Genomic DNA, 12,531 nt, shown 5'->3' on the forward strand with positions numbered 1-12,531 from the left:
TGACTGCACTCCAGCCTGGGTGACAAAGACATACCCTGTCTCAAAAAAAAAGAGGAAGAAAAAAAGAAACAAAGAACAAATGAAATGAATAGAAAATATTTATAAGGGTGAAATATATCAATCATGTATATTAATATAAATAGAATATTAGTATAAATAATTACTTTAAATATGATGGTCCAAACATACTAACTAAAAATAGAAATTGTCAGAGTGGGGAAAGGACAAAATCAACTGTATATGTCTAAAAGAAAGACACTTTCAATGTAAAGACACAGATAATTTAAAAATAAAGAGGTAAAGAAAGGTGTACGGTGTTAACATTTATCAAAACAAAGCGTGTTACCAAAAGTTAATGTTTTCAGAGAATGCTTTTGTTAAAAAGCCTTTACCAACTTGGGCTGTTTGGGATAATAATGTTGACCATTTTCCACAGTGGGTTATAACATTAATATACATATAATTCACTACTAGTTTGTAATCTACATTACATAAGTGTAAAAAAAGTGTGAGTAGCTATATTATTTTTTGAAAAGGCAGATTTCAGAGAAAGTGAAATGATCAGAAATGAAGAGCCATTTTTAAATGATAAAGGGTCAATTCTTTAAGAGAATATAACAATCCAAAACAGGTACACATCTAAAAAGTAGAGTATGTGAGGCAAGAACTGACGGCACTGCAAAGATAAACAGACAAATCTACTTTTATAGTTGTAGACATCAACAACTCAATGTAAGTAACTGACAGATTAAGCAGGCAAAATATCAGTAAGAATAAAGATGGCCTGAGCATCACTTCAATCAATTTGATCACTTAGCAGTTATAGAATTATCCATATGAAAAGAGCATAATACACATTCTTCAAAAACACACATGAAATATTAAAAAGAACACATTTTGTGCTATAAAACACATCTTAACAAATTTGAAAGACTGTATCAAATAAAAAATAAAGTATGTTCTAGACCACAATAAATATGAATCAATTTTTTAAAAATTTACTTCAAATATTAACATGTTTTTAAATAACCCATGGTTCAAAAAAATTAAATGTAAAAATCATTTTAGCTACATGAAAACAAAAATATAATCAGAATTTGTGGGATGCAAAGTTAGCCATTCTTAAAGGAAAATGTGTAGCATTAAATTATATATTTGCCAGAGCAATCAGGCAAGAGAAAGTAAAAATGACATTCAAGTAGGAAGAGAGGAAGTCAAATTATTCCTGTTTGCAGACAACATGATCCCATATCTAGAAAACCCCATATTCTAAGCACAAAAGCTCCTTCAGCTGATAAAATACTTCAGCAAACTTTCAGGATACAAAATCAATGTACAAAAAAATCACTAGCATTTCTACACACAAACAACAGCCAAACAGAGAGCCAAACCAGGAAGGTAGTCTCATTTACAATTGCCACAAAAAGAATAAAACACCTAGGAATTGCAGCTAACCAGGAAGGTGAAAAATCTCTACAATGAGAATTACAAAACACTGCTCAAAGAAATCAGAGAAGACACAAACAAATGAAAAAAACATCCAATGCTCAGGGATAGGAAGAATCAATATCATTAAAATGGACATACTGCCCAAAGCAATTTACAGATTAAATGCTATTCTTATCCAATTACCAACAACATTCCTCACAGAACTACAAAACACTATTTAATATTCATATGGAACCGAAAAAGAGCTTGAATAGCCAATGCCATACTAAGCAAAAAGAAGAAAACTGGAGGCATCACACTACCTGACTTCAAACTATACTACAGGGCTGTAGTAACCAAAAAAGCATGGTACTGGTACAAAAACATGCATGTAAACGAATGGGACAGAATAGAGAGTCCAGAAATAAGGCTGTACACCTATGACCATCTGATCTTTGACAAAGCTCACAAAAACAAACAATGTGGAATAGACTCCCTATTCAACAAATGGTGCTGGGATAACTGCCTAGCCATATGCAGAAGATTGAAGCTAGACCCCTTTCTTACACCATATACCAAAATCAATGAAAGATGGACTAAATACTTAACTGTAAAACCAAAAACTATAAAAAAAAAACTGGAAGACAACATAGGTAACACAATCCTGAACATAGTAACAGGGAAAGATTTTAAGACAGACACTAAAAGCAATCACCACAAAAGGAAAAATTGACAAATGAGATCTAACCAAATTTAAGATCCTCTGCACAGCAAAATAAACCATCAACAAGATAAAGAGACAACCTACAGAATGGAAGAATATCTTTGCAAACTATGCATCTGACAAAGGTCTAATATCCAGCATCTGTGAGTAATTTAAACAAATTTACAAAACAAAAACAAACCACTCCATTAAAAAGTTGTCAAAGGACATAAACAGACATATTTCAAAAGAAGACATACCTGTGGCCAACAAGCACATGACAAAAAGTTCAATATTACAGAAATGTTAAAACCACAATGAGATACCATCTCACACCAGTCAGAATGGCTATTAATAAAAAGTCAAAAAATAGCAGATACTGCTAAGGTTGTGAAGAAAAGGGAACGTTTACACAATGTTGATAGGAATTTCAATTAGTACAACCATTTTGGAAAAAATTGTGGCTACTCTTCAAAGAGCCATGAAAACAGAACTACTACTTTACCCAGCAACCTCATTCCTGGGGATATACCCAAAGGAATATAAATAGTTCTATTATAAAGATATATGCATACATATATTCATGCAGCACTATTCACAATAGTTAAGACAAGGAGTCAATCTAAATACCTATCAGTGGAAAACCGGATAAAGAAAATGTGGTACATATACACCATGGAATACTATGCAGCCATAAAAAAGAACAAGATCATGTCTTTGTGGGAACATGGATGAAGCTGGGGGCTACTATTCTTAGCAAACTAATGCAGAAACAGAAAACCTAATACCAGATGTTCTCATTTATAAGTTGGAGCTAAACGATGAGGACTCATGAACACAAAGAAGGAAACAGGCACTGGAGTCTACATGAGGGTGGACGTTGTGAAGAGGGAGAGAAGAAAAAAAAACTTTTGGGTACTAGACTTAATATTTGGGTGACGAAGAAACCTGTACAACAAGCTTCCATGACATGAGTTTACCTATATAACAAATCTTCACATGTACCCACGAACCTAAAATAAAAGTTAAAAATGAATAAATTAAAATTAAAAATAAATTAATTAATGATTCAATGAAATACATTCTAGTGCATTAGTATACCTCATTTTTTTCACTCATCAGTTTATAGACATAGGAGCTGTTTTCCATTTTGAGCCTGTTATGAATAACAATGCTATAAGCACTGACATATAAGTTCTTGTGGATATATGTTCTAATTTCTCATGGGTATATATTTAGTGGAATTGCTGGCTCATAAGGCAACATTGTATTAGGTTGGTGCAAAAGTAATTGCGTTTTTTGCTATTACTCAATGCAAATTAAAAAGTAATGTTTGCAATTACTTTTAATATTTAACATTTTGAGGAGCTTCACCATTTTATAATCCCACCAGCAATGTGTGTGCGTCCCAATTTCTCTATATCCTTACCAACACATTTTACTGTCTGCCTTTTTTATTAGAACCATCCTAATGGCTGTGAAGATGAATTCCATCAGGACTTCCATTTACATTTCCCTAATGATTAATGATACATAGAAACTATGTATATATTAGCCATTTGTATATCTTCTTTAGAAAGAGGTCTACTTACATCCTTGGCCCATATTTTAATGGGGTTATTTTGGTTTTTATTGTTGAGTTGTAAACATTGTTAATTTTACTCTGGATATATGTCATATATCTATTATCAAAGTTATGATTTGCAAATATCTTCTTACATCTTGAGGGCTGTTTTGTTTATGCCATAATTTTCAGAAGAAAAGCTTTTAATTTGAATATAGTCCAATATATTTATTCTGTTTTTTGTCACAAGTTTTTTTGCTATTATGCCTAAAAAACAATTACCTATATCAAAGGTCAAGGAAGATTCGTTCATACATACCCTTCTAAGATTTTTATGTTAAAAAAAGAGCTAAAAAGCTTTTACATTTACATCTTTGATACACTTTAGTTTTTGTGTATAGTGTGAGTCCAACCTTATTTATTTATTTTGCACGTGGATATACAGTTGTATCAGTACTATTTTTTGAAAAGACCATTCTTTTCCCATTGAATAGTGTCATCTTTGTGGAAAATCAATTGACCAAAAATCTGTGGGTTGATATCTGGACTCTTAATTCTATTCCATTGATCTAATATATTGTCTTGATATCATTAACATACTGTCTTGCTTAATGTAGTTTTATATAATCTGTTATGAAGTCAGAAAGTTTGCATCTGAACTTTTATACTTATTTTTCAAACTTGTTTTGCCTATTCTGAGTTATTTGCCTTTCCATAAGAATTTTTGGATTATATTACCTTTTTTTTTTTGCAAGGAAGCCAGCTGTTATTTTGATAGGATTTTTTTGGCTTTGTAGATTAATTTGGGGAGTATTGGCATCTAAATAATGTTAAATAGTTTGATACATGAACGTGGAATCTATTCCCGTTTACTAGATCTAATTTGTTTCAATATTATTTTATATTTTTAAATGTACATGTCTAGTACTACTTTTGTTACATTTGCTTTTGAGGACTTTATTTTTTATTTATTTATTTTTTATATACTTTAAGTTCTGTGGTACATGTGCTGAACGTGCCGTTTTGTTACATAGGTATACATATACCATGGTGGTTTGCTGCACCTGTCAACCTGTCACCTACGTTAGGTATTTCTCCTAATGTTATCCCTCCCGTAGCCCCCAACCCCTGACAGGTCCCAGTGTGTAATGTTCCCCTCCCTATGTCCATGTGTCCTCATTGTTCAACTCTCACTTATGAGTGAGAACATGAGGTGTTTGGTTTTTCTGTTCTTGTGATAATTTGCTGAGAATGATGGTTTCCAGCTTCACCCATGTCCCTGCAAAGAACGTGAACTCATCCTTTTTTTATGGCTGCATAGTAAGGAATTTTACTTTTTAAACATATTTTATATAGATTTTATCCTTAAATTCCTTTTAAATTGTTAATTGATAATATATAAAATTACATTTGATATGTATATGCATCTTGTACTGTGAAACTTTGCTAATTCATTTACTAGTTTTAATATTTTTTGTGGATTCTTTAGAAATGTTTATATAAAACTTCATGTCAACTGCAAATAGAGATAATTTTTCTTCTTCCTTTTTGCTCTGGCTACCTTTTATTTCATTGTCTTATCTAATTTTTAGACTAGTACTTCTAGTAAAATATTACATAGAAATGGTGAGAATGAACATCTTGTCTTGCTACTGACTTTGGGCAAACACATTCAGTTTTTCACCACTCTGTATGATGGTGCATGTATTTTGGGTATTTGAGAGAGGGAGAGGAAGAAGAAGAGGGAGAGCAAAAGAATTTAAGAAATTAGCTTACATGATTGTGGATATTGGCAATTCTGAAATCTGCAGGGTAGGCTTGCAGGCTGGTGACCCACGGTAGAGTTCAAATCTGAGAGTACTCTGCTGGCAGAATTTTCTTTTCCTCTGGAGAGGTCCGGTTTTGTCTTTTTTCTTTTTTTCTATTAAGGCCTTAAACTGATTTGGATAAGATGGGGTGGGCGCAGTGGCTGCACCACTGGCTGGATCCCTGAATCGGGTGCCTCTCTCACTTTCCACGGCCCCGAAGCGTGGCCCCAGCTTTGCACCCTGTGCCAGCCCCTGTGCTCCATGTGCAACTGCAGCAGCATCCCGGGTGTATCTCCACTTCAGGGATCCTCTCTGCCTGACTGTGCTTCTCCCCCACCAGCGGGCAACCCTGCCCAGACCCATTGTGGCAGCCCCCAGTACAGCGGGCTGCGGGGGCTGTCCACCGCCTTCTGGCATCCTCCCTGCAGAGGCTAGAGTGATGGCAGGGCCACTCCAGATGGCCCACCTCTGCCATCAATAATACATACATAATCTCTATGTTATAGTCCCACAGTGCTGCAAGGGGGCTGGCCCGGGCTGCACACTCCACGGAGCCAGCAGGAGCCGGGATCAAGCAGCAGCCCCATCCTGAACGTGACTGCCGCCGCACAAGTCAGGGTTATAGACCTGGGCCTCCCTGGGCTCTTGGGGGCTGGGAGCAGGCAGAAGTCTTACCCCTGGTGCAGCTGATTTCACTTAATACAATTATCTCCAGTTCCATCCATGTTGTTGCAAAAGAGTGGATCTCATTATTTTTATGGCTGCATAGTGCTCCATTGTGTATATGTACCACATTTTCTTCATCCATTTATCTGTTGATGGATACTTAGATTGCTTCCAAATCTTAGCTATTGTGAACAATGCATCAACAAACATGAGAGTGCAGACATCTCTTCGATATACTGATATTTTTTGTGGGATACATACCTAGTAGTAGGATTGCTGAATCATATGGTAGCACAATTTCTAGTTTTTGAAAGAATTTCCACACATACTGTTCTCCACAGTACTTATACTAATTTACATTCCCACCAACAGTGTACAAGAGTTTCCTTTTCTCCACATCCTCGCCAGCATTTGTTATTGCCTGTCTTTTGTATATAAACCGTTTTAACTGGTGTGAGATAATATCTCATCATTTTGATTTGCATTTTTCTGATGATCAGTGATGTTTAGAATCTTTTCAAATGCCTGTTTGCCATTCTTATGTCTTCTTTTAAGAAAGGTCTATTCAAATCTTTTGCCCATGTTTGATCAGATTATTATATTTTTTCTATAGAATTGTTTGAGGTCCTTACTATATTCTGGTTATTAATCCCTTCCTTATCAGATGGGTAATTTGCAAATATTTTCTCCCTTTCTGTGGGTTTTCTCTTCTCTTTATTAATTGTATCCCGTGTTGTGCAGAAACCTTTTAAGTTGATGTGATTCCATTCTTCCGTTTTTGGTTTGGTTGCCTGTGCTTGTGGGGTATTGCCAAAGAAATTTTTGCCCAGACCAATGTACTAGAGACTTTCCTGAAAGTTTTCTTGTAGTAGTTTTATGGTTTGAGGTCTGAGATTTAAGTCTAAAATTAATTTAGATTTGATTTTTGTATGCCATGAAAAATGTGGGTCTAGTTTCATTCTTCTGCATATGAATATTCAGTTTTTCCAGCACCATCGAATGAAGAAACTGTCTTTTCCCCAGTATGTTTTCTTGGCACCTTTGTAGACAATGAATTCACTGTAGGTGTGTGGATTATTTTTCAGGGTTGTATATTCTGTTCCACTGGTGTATGTGTGTTGTTATGCCAGACCACGCTGTTTTGGTTACTATAGCTCCATAGTATAATTTGAAGTTAGGTAATGTGATTCCTTCATTTGTTTTTTTTCTTAGACAAGCTTTGGCTTTTTTGGTTGTTTATTAATTCCATATAAATTTTAGGATTATTCTATTTCTGTGAAGAATGTCATTGTTATTTTCATAGGGATTGCATTGAATCTGTGGATTGCTTTGGGTGGTATCAACATTTTAACAAGAATAATCCTTTTAATCCATGAACATTTAATAATGGTCTTTTTTGTTTTTTATAATGAAAAGATGTTGAATTTTATTAAATGTTTGTTCAGCATCAATTGAAATTATCATATGCTTTATATCCTTTATTCTTTTAATATGATGTATCACATGGATTCATTTGTGTATATTAAACCATCCTTGCATTGCAGGAATGAATCTGACTTGGTTATAATAAATGATTTTTGTATTTTACTGTTGAATTTGGTTTGCTAGTATTTTGTTGAGAATTCTTGCATCAATATTGATCAAGGATGTTGGTGTGTAGTTTTCTTTCTTGATATGCCTTTGTCTCATTTTGTTATCAGGATAAGACTGGCCTCATAACATTAGTTCAGAAGTAATCCTACTTACTCCATTTTTCAGAATGGTTTGAGTAGGCCTGGTATTCATTATTCTTTGAATAAATTTGTTGTTATTTGGAAGAATTCAGCAGTAAATCCTTTGGGTCCTTGGTGTTTCTTATATGGGAGGCTTTTTATTGTGGCTTTGCTCTCATGTCTTGTTATCAATATTTGTTCAGGTTTTGGCTTTCTTCCTGGTTCAACCTTGGTAGGTTGTACATGTCTAAGAGTTTGTCCATTTCTGCTAGATGTTCCAATGTATTGGCATATAGTTGCTCATAATAACCAGTAATAATTTTTGGAATTTCTGCAGTATCAGTTGTCATACCTCCATTTTTATCTATTATTTTATTTAGTTGGATCATCTCCGTTTCTTAGTCTGGATAAGGCTTGTAAATTTTGTTTAACTTTCCCAGAAACCAATTTTTTTCATTGATGTTTTCTATTGTTTACTTCACTTTAATTTCATTTATTTCTGCTTTTATTATTTTGTTTCTTCTATTAATTTTGGGGTAGGTTTGCACTTGCTTTTCTAGTTATTTAAGAAGCATTGTTACATTATTTATTTGAAGTTCATCTTTTTTGATGGAGATACTTATAGCTATAAACCTTTTCCTTAGTACTGCTTTTGCTGTATCTAATAGGTTTTTAAATTTGGGCATGCTTTATTTTTTCTTTTGTTTCTTTTACATTTTTGCTATGCTTCCTCAGATTATGGGATGTTATGTTTCCATTATCACTTGTTTCAAATTTTTCATTTTTTTCTCAATTTATGTATTGGCCCACTGGTAATTCAGGAGCATATTGTTTAATTTCCATGTATTTTTATAGTTTCCAAAATTTATCTTGTAATTGATTTCTAGTTTTATTCCATGTGGTCAGAGAAGATGCTTGATATTATTTCAATTTTTTGAATGTTTTAAGACTATCTTTGTGACCTAACATATGGTCTTTCTTTAAGAATGATCCATGTTCTTGTGAAAAAAAAAGTGTAGTCCATAGCCATTGGATGAAATGTTCTGTAGTTATCTATTAAATCCATTTAGTCTATAGTGCAGCTTGTCTCATGTTTCTTGGTAGATTATCTGTCTAATTGATTTGTCCAATGCTGAAAGTGGGGCACTGATGTCTCCAGTTATTATTGTGTTGGGTCTTATCTCTCTCTTTAGCTCTAATAATATTTCATTTATATATCAGGGTGCTGCGGTGTTTGGTGCAAATATAATTAATATTGTCATATCTTATTTCTGAATTGACCCCTTTATCAATATATAGTGACATTTTAAATCTCTTTTTATGGTTTTTGTCTTGAAATCTATTTTTTTATATAAGTATAGCCACTCCCGCTTTTTTTTTTTGGTTTCTGTTTGAATGTAATTTCTTTTTCTATCCCTTTATTTTCAGCCTATCTGTGTCTTTAAAGGTGAAGTGTGTTTCTTGTAGGCAAAAGATCAATGAGTCTGTTTTTTCATCTGATCAGCCAGTTTATTTCTTTTCATTGGAGAGTTTAGTCCATTTACATTCAATGTTATTATTGATAAGTAAAGACTTACTCCTGCCATTTTGTTATTTGTTTTCTTGTTAGTTTATGATCTCTTCCTTCTTTCCTGTCTTAATTTAGTGAAGGTAATTTTCTTTTGTGATAAGATTCAGTTTCTTGCCTTTTATTTTTTGTGTATCTGTTGTATTTTTTTTTGGTTCGAAGTTATCATGAGGCTTACAAATAATATCTTATAACCTATTATTTTGAGCTGATAACAACATAGCAAAATCTGCATAAACAAATATTTTTAAAAAACTAATAAAACCTGTACATCTTAACTTTGTGTAGCTGCTTTTTAACTTTTTGTTGTTTGCATTTATATCTCATTGTACTGCCTATGTCTTTAAAAGTTGTAGTTACTATTTTTAATGGTTTATTATTTATTTTTTTCTAATTAGGATAAGAATAATTTACATAGCACAGTTATATGGTTATACCATTCTGTGCTTTTTCTTTATACTATTACCAGTGAAGTTTTGTATTTTCAGGCAATGACTTACTGCTTATTAATATTTTCTTTTTTCTGATTGAAGTTTTCCCTTCAGCATTTCTTGTAGAACAGGTCTTGTATTAATGAAATACCTCAGGTTTTGTTCATCCTGAAAAGTCTTTATTTCTCCTTCATGTGGGAAGAATATTTTCATTGCATATGCTATTCTAGGCTAAAAGGTTCTTTTGTTGTTGTTGTTTGTTTGTTTGTTTTTGGCCAGCACTTTAAATATTTCATGTTGCTTTCTCCTGGCCTGTACTGTTTCCACTGAAAAGTCTGCTGCAAAATGCATTAAAGCTCTTTATGTTATTTGTTTCTTTTATCTTTCTGCTTTTAGAATCCTTTATTCTTGGTCTTTGAAATTTTGATTATTAAATGGCTTGAGGTATATTTCTTTGGGTTAAATATGCTTGGTGTTCTACAACATTCTTGTATTTAGATATTGACATCTTTCTCTAGGTTTGGAAAATTCTCTGTTATGGTCTATTAAAATATACTTTCTATTCCTCTGTCTTTCTCTACCTCTTCTTTAAGGCCAATAACTCTTCAATTTGCCCATTTTGAGGCCATTTTCTAGATCTTGTAGACATGATTTGTTGGTTTTTATTCTTGTTTCTTTGTCTTTTGAAACTGTGTATTTTCAAGTAGCCTGTCTTCAAGCTCACTAATTCTTTCTTCTATTTGATCAGTTCTGCTATTAAAATACTCTGATGTAGTCAGTCTTCAGTATGCCAATTGCATTTTTCATCTCCAGAATTTATTTTTAATTCTTTGAATTATTTCAATTCCTTTCTTAAATTTATTTGATAGAATTCCGAATTACTTCTATTTGTTATCCTGAATTTATTTGAGTTTCTGCAATACAGCATTTTTTAATTCTCTGTCTGAAAAGTCACATATCTTTTTTTCTGCAGGATTGGTCCCTCATGCCTTATTTATTTTATTTTGTGAGGACATGCTTTCCTGGATGGTGTTGATGCTGCTAGATGTGCTTCAGTGTCTGTGTATTGCAGAATTAGGTATTTATTGTAGTCTTCACCGTATGGGCTTATTTGTACCCATCCTTCCAGGGAAGGCTCTCCAGATACCTAGAAGAACTTGGGTGCTGTGATCTAAGCTGTATCCAGTTTAGGGGGCACCACAATCCCAGTAACACTATGGGTTTTGCAGACTCTTAGTGATACCACCTTGTAGGTCTTGGACAGAATTCAGAAGAATTTTCTGGATTAACAGACAGAGATTATTGTTATCCTCCCTTTCTTTCCCCTGGCAAAAATAAATGAATAAATAAAAATAATAAAGTTTCTCTCTCTGTGGTAAGCCACCTAAAGTTGGGGGTGGAGTGACACCAAGCACCCCTGTGGCCACCACCACTCTGACTGTACTACATCAGACCTGAAACTAGCACAGCACTGAGTTTCACTCAAGGCATGCTGTTACCACCCCCTAGCTAGTTCCTATGTTTGCTAGAGGCCCTTGGGCTCTACAATTATCAGGTGTCAAAGCCAGCCAAGCCTGTGTCCTTTCTTTCAGGACAACAAGTCCCCCCAGGCCACAGGTGTGCCAGAGGTGCCATTTAGGAGTCAAGGTCTAGAGTCCAAAACCTTAGAAGTCAACCTGGTATTCTATTGTGCTGTGTCTGAGCTGGCACTCAAACCAAAAGATGCAGTTTCTCCCACTTATCGCTCCCCTTTTCAAAAGCAGAGGAGCCTCACCCCATACCCCCCAACACCACAGGCCATGGGAAGTGCTGCCAGACCACTGCTGATGTTCCCTTAAGGCCCAAGGGCTCTTAAGTCAGCTTATGGTGAATACTGCCTAGCCTGGGACTCATCCTTTGGGGCAGTGGGCTCCCCGACCTCTGGCCCAAGGCAGGTTGAGAAATGCCATTCAAGGGTAAAGTCTTGATATTAAAGAATACAAGAACCTGCTTGGTGCTCTACCCCACTGTGGCCATGCTGGTACCTAACATGCATGACGATGTCTTCTTTACTTATCTCTCTTATTTTCTCAAGCAGAGAAGTTTCACTCTGTAGCCACAACAGCTAGTAATGTGCTGATTTTTACCTGAAGCCACCAACTGTCAGAAGCTGAACCAAGGCCCTCAGTGCAGTAATTGTGTACTGCTCCAGTTATTGAGAGTCCAAAAGGTCTTCAGTTATCAGGTAATGAGTGCTAGCAGGACTGGGTTCTTCCTTTTAAGGCAGTGAATTTCCTTCTGGCCTAGGGTGTGTAGAAATATTGTCTGGGAGCAAGGGCCTCAAACAGGGGCCTGTCAACTCTGACCAGTGTCCTATTTTGCTGCAGCTGAGCTGGTATGTAAGATGTAAGACAATGTCCTCCTCGCTCTTCCCTCTCATCTTCTCAGCAGAAGGAAAGGGTCTCTTTTGGAGCCAGAAGCTGTGCAGCCTGGGGCTAGGGGAAGGGTGTTGATAGCTCTCCATTAGCAAGCCCAGCTGGTGTCTCAGTAGGTCATATTCCCTTCCATTTCACTGTCTCTGGGCCTGGTTTAGCACTAGGATTCACTTAAGAGTTTCAGTCCTTATGGTCTAGACTGCCTTTCAAGTTTACAAGTTTACTTAGAGACACAGAG

General features: G+C 35.0%; 1 non-coding gene across 1 annotated transcript; it reads left to right on the forward strand.

Annotated features, from left to right (window-relative positions):
- Positions 1-342: 342 nt before the first annotated feature.
- LOC112207201 (small nucleolar RNA SNORA4) lies at positions 343-489 on the forward strand. The gene has a single exon (XR_002941656.2). It is a non-coding gene; the product is annotated as a small nucleolar RNA SNORA4 (small nucleolar RNA).
- Positions 490-12,531: the final 12,042 nt, after the last annotated feature.

This window comes from Pan troglodytes, chromosome X (genome assembly GCF_028858775.2).
Source record: "Pan troglodytes isolate AG18354 chromosome X, NHGRI_mPanTro3-v2.0_pri, whole genome shotgun sequence".
NCBI lineage: Eukaryota > Metazoa > Chordata > Mammalia > Primates > Hominidae > Pan > Pan troglodytes.